The sequence below is a fragment of the Pongo pygmaeus genome, chromosome 7, assembly GCF_028885625.2.
Source record: "Pongo pygmaeus isolate AG05252 chromosome 7, NHGRI_mPonPyg2-v2.0_pri, whole genome shotgun sequence".
Lineage (NCBI taxonomy): Eukaryota > Metazoa > Chordata > Mammalia > Primates > Hominidae > Pongo > Pongo pygmaeus.
The window spans coordinates 11,555,384-11,560,515 of NC_072380.2; the positions used below are offsets into that span (position 1 = coordinate 11,555,384).

Here is a 5,132-nt window from a genome sequence, read left to right on the forward strand (position 1 = left end):
TTGCAGCGAGCGGAGACTGCACTATTACACTCCAGCCTGGGCAACAGAACCAGACCCTGTCTCAAAAAATAATAAAAGTAGAACTCAAAAAGCTATTTGTACACCATGTTCATGGGTCGTATCATCCACAATAGCCAAAATATAGAAACAACCAAAATATTCATCAACGGATGAATAGATACACAAAATGAGTATGTATGTATGCAGTAAAATATTATCTCGCCTTAAGAAGAAAGACTTCTGATACCTGCTACAACATGGATAAATCTTGAAAACATTGTATTACGTGAAATAAACTAAACATAAAAGGACAAATATGTACTGTTTAACTCCACCAATGTGAGGTACCTCACAGGCAAATTCTTAGAGACAGAAAGTATACCATAGGTTACCAGAGGTAGGGGAACAGGGGGATGGTGAGTTATTGTTTCATGGGTACAGTCTCAATTTGGGATGATGAAAAAGTACTGGAGAGGGATCATTGCAATGGTTGTATGACATTGTTAATGCAATTAATGCCCCTGGATGTACATTTAAGAATGGTTCCAGTTCTTGCTTCAGCAGCACATATACTAAAATTGGAATGATACGGAGAAAATTAGCATGGCCCCTGTGCCAGGATGACATGCACATTCGTGAAGCATGCTATATTAAAAAAAAAAAAAAGAAATCAGCTGGGCACAGTGGCTCATACCTGTAATCCTAGCACTCTGGGAGGCTGAGGCGGGTGGATTACTTGAGGCCAGGAGTTTGAGACCAGCCTGGCCAACATGGTGAAACCCTGTCTCTATTAAAAATATAAAAATTAGCCAGGCATGGTGGCGTATGCCTGTAGTCCCAGCTACTTGGGAGGCTGAGGCAGGATAATCTCTTGAACCCCAGAGTTGGAGGTTGCAGTGAGTGAGCTGAGATCGTGCCACTACACTCCAGCCTGGGCAACAGAGTGAGACTCAGTCGCAAAAAACAAACCAAACAAACTATATATATATATATATTCCTGTCTTTTGCAGCAACATGGTTGGGGCTGGAGGCCATTATCCTAAGTGAAATAACCCAGAAACAGAAAATCAAATACTGCAAGTTCTCACTTATAAGTGGTGACTAAACAATGGGTACAATGGGTACACATGGACATACGGAGGAAAACAGTAGACACAGGGGACTCCAAGGAGGGGGAAGATGGAGGGAACTGAGGGTTGAAAAATGATCTACTCGGTACAGTCTTCATTATTCAAGTTGATGGGCACACTAGAAGTCCAAATCTCACCATTACACCATATATCCATGCAACAAACCTGCACACGTACACCCTGAATCTATTTTTACAAAATTATTTTTTCTGCACCCTTAAAAAAAAAAGAATTCTAAGAAATGTCTTTATCGAAACTGAATAAAATACTCAGCACTTACATATAAATTGTATCCATTTTTAAGTGTACAATCTAGGGCCGTTAAATACAATTTACAAATATAATTTAAAAAATGGTTATGGGGGTAAAATGTTCTGTTATGTATATTTTAGCATAATAAAATAGTAAAACCAAGCAAAAAAGCAAATGCGATATTTGAGAGGCTGAAGATAGGAGACAAATATCAGGTAAGTAAATGATGCCTTAAAATTCTGCTAACTCCATTATAGCTAGCATTTCACGTTGCTTTGTAGCTTCCAGGTGCCCTGGTATACCACTGTCTCTATCCTTAAAGCATGTCTCAGGGATGGGATTATAAGCCTATTCACAAATGACTAAGTGAGGCTCAGAGATGTTGACTCACCCAACACCTTATCACTAGTCAGTAGCAGAGCTGTGACTTGAACACACTTCTCTACACTCAAAATACTGTGCTTTTTCAGTTTCTGCACAGTCACCTTCCTACAGTGGTTGCCATGCAGATTGCAGAAATGAAGCTCATTCCTAGCACCAGAGAGAAAGGGCAGTGAGCCGGCGATGTGTGCTGGCCCCAAGGACAAGACAGCCTGCACCCCACACCTGGCCTTACTCTCACCCTGCCCTGGAAGGGGAGGGTGATAAAGTCTACAGTTGGGCTGACAGCATGAAATGCATGCGCTTTAAAAATACATCTTGACCATAAAATAAACAGAACCCCCACCACTCCCCCCTTAAAGCTTTATGTATTCAGGGATCTTTTTAAGGCATTGACCTCAAATTTTAATCTTCTGCATGTTCAAAACCAGTACTTCTCTCACAGCCCCATGGCACTCTCTCAAGAAAACTTTTCCATAGTTTCACATTCGAAGCCAGCATCCTTGGCATGAAACTGCTATTTACAAGTATGACGAGGAGTTTTCCCCACCTGGTGAAATTCATTCATATAATTTTCACTTTGTATGTGAGGTTAATCTCTTCAGGGCCCCATTTAGCACAGAGATAACCATATATCTCCCAATTTTATGGTTGCAGAAGCCACTACATCAAACCATCCACTGGCTTTTTCTGAGCAAAGCCATGCATCTGTGTAATTAATCTAGACTCTTCTCCTGCCTAAACCAAGCAAGTGCACCTCTGCCTGTTGCAATCCATAGCAGCTTGAAAGATGGCAGGGAAGGCCCTTCAATTCTGATTTTCAACCCCAAGGCATCCACTCATGGATTTCCCATTGTTCTTGGCATTCCTGCAGTGTGCTGTTAATTAAACTCCCCAAATTGTTATTTCCAGGCAGTGACTGCCTTCAGATGCCAAGAGTGGGTTAAGCACACTCCACCTACTGACCATCTGCCCTGGATTTGCAGAATGCTTCTCCAGAACAGCAAATGTTGGGTTTCCAGGCCGGGCAGTGTGTTCGCCCAAACACTGCCCACTGAAGCTGGGGAGAGGCAGTGGAGACTTGTGGTTAGGAACATGGGCTCCAAACCAAACCACTGGGGTTTCAATCCTAACTCCACCACAAGCAAGTTCTGTGACGCTGAGAAAGCCTCTTAACTTCTCAATACCTGGTTTCCTCATCTAAAAAGTGGAGATAATAATAGCATACTCACCCTGTAAGTAGTTGGGATTAAATAGATTCTAATATGCAAAGTCCTAAAAATAGTGCTGGAAGTTGGGTAAGAGCTCAGTATAGATTAATTACTACCACTCTTAGTATTCTTAATATATATCTTGATTTACAGAGTAATTCACTAAAATGCAAACCCTCAGACATTCCCTGGCAGTGCTTGTCAAAATCCACGGCTTTAATACTCAACAGCAATTATGTTGAGTGACATCCCTTGGCCTTCCCCAAATCCTCTTAAATCTTTAGAGACTGCAGCAACTTGGAGGTTAAAGATTACAAATCTCCAGTTGTCAAAGTTTTGAGTCATTTACCTCCACATTTGTCATTTGAAGATGACTTTGTAATTTACAGAAGACTTTCTCTGATGACTCTACCCTGGCAAAGCTCTAGCCTCGTGCCATATTGATTCATCTCTAAGGTCTCATGAATTCTGGTGCTCTCTCAACTTTTGCATATGCCTTTCTCTTTGTGTAGCATGGCCACCTGGGAACATTTTGACCTTTTCCATTTTCCATAATTTTTCACGTGGCTTTAGCCGATTAGAAACTGTAAAAATCTAACCGATTATAAACTGTAAAAATGAGGAATGAAAGAAAGGCAGGAAGGAAAGAAATAAAGGAATTGCATGCTGCAGTGTGAATGAGTGACTTACTCCCTAAAGTCTGCTAGGGAGGTCTGGCTAGGATCCCATGAGCAGTGCAGGTGAGTGGTTACCTTTGCCCACTTAGAGCTCTCCTTCCTGGAGAGCCAAGCCCACTGTGTGCACCCTTGAGCTTGGGGGCTCCTTTTCCCCTTCCCCTACACAAGTTCCCAATTAAATGGCAAATTCTCTTATTTTTTATTGCGAGTCCCTTTTAGATCTCAGCTAGCAGCTTCTGTTCCGCCTCCTCCAAGAACTTCTCCAACTGGCCTTCCCAGTCTGCATGTGCATCCTCTTTCCTGTGTTCCCAGCACCAGCAATGATCACTCACTACTGCCATGGCTTGTCGACTTTTCCCTGCTAGACCTTAAGTTCCTTGAGGGCAGAGACCATGTTGTTTCTTACGGTCTCTCTTGTCCAACATGGTATTTCAAGAGTGTTCAGAAAATAAGTAAAGCACCCATTGAGGAATACAGAACTTGCTAAGAAGGGTACTTAGAGGAAATGGTCAATATGACTGAGAAATTTGGAGAAACCTTCACAGCAGAAGTGACAGATGTGCTGGGTCTTAAATGATGAGAATAATTTTGACAAGCAGAGGAGAAAAAGCAAGAGTTTCCAGACCAAAGGACCAACAGGAGTGAGGCTCCCAGGCCTGGAGCTTTATGCTGTTGAAACCTGGGGTGGGGTGGGAGGGAGAGGAAGAAGCTGGAGGGAAGGAGGGGGTCACTGAACTGGAAGGAGACACTCATTTGGGGAGTTATAAAGGATGTTTCATACCAGGAAAAGTTTGGGCTTTATTTTGCAGAGAACCAGGATCTATTAAAGTATTTTAAGTGGGTAGTGTTTTAAAAAGAGTGTTTTTTAAACAGCAAGGTGCAGAAGGTGCACATATGCTTGCATTTATGGAGGACACAGATAAATAGACACTTTTGCCTGTAGTATCTTTGGAAAGATACTGTAGAAACTGGTAGCAGTGGTTAGCTCTACCAAAGGGAACTTTTGTAGGAAGACAGGGATGGAAGGAAGATAATTTTTGCTGTATTCCTTTTGCCCTGTTTGTATTTTTCTCATATGTTTGTATTATATTTTCTAAAAGAATACACAATTTAAACTGATTGTAAAAATGAGGAATGAAAGAAGAAGGAAGGAAGGAAGGGAGGGAGAGGAGGGAAGGAAAGGAAAGAAAAGGAATTGCCTACTGCAGTATGAATGAGTGACTTACTCCTGAAAGTCTGGTAGGGAGGTCTGGCTGGAAGCCTGTGAGCAGTGCAGGAGAGCCAAGCCCACTGTGTGCAGCCTTGAGCTCGGGGGCTCCTTTTTTCCTTCCCATACATAAGTTCCCAATTCAATAACAAATTCTCTTATTTTTTATTGCAAGTTCAACCTCAAATTTTCAAAAAGGCAAATCCATCCTTAGTTGTCCTGGAAGAGATGGCTCTTCTTCTCTTGGGTTCATGTGTGGTGTGCTCAGTGGGCG

The 5,132-nt window shown here is 42.1% G+C and overlaps 1 non-coding gene across 1 annotated transcript; it reads left to right on the top strand.

The window, feature by feature from the left end:
- Positions 1 to 552: 552 nt before the first annotated feature.
- Positions 553 to 655, top strand: LOC129043246 (U6 spliceosomal RNA). Its single transcript, XR_008504352.1, has one exon. It is a non-coding gene; the product is annotated as a U6 spliceosomal RNA (small nuclear RNA).
- The last annotated feature ends 4,477 nt before the right edge of the window (positions 656 to 5,132 follow it).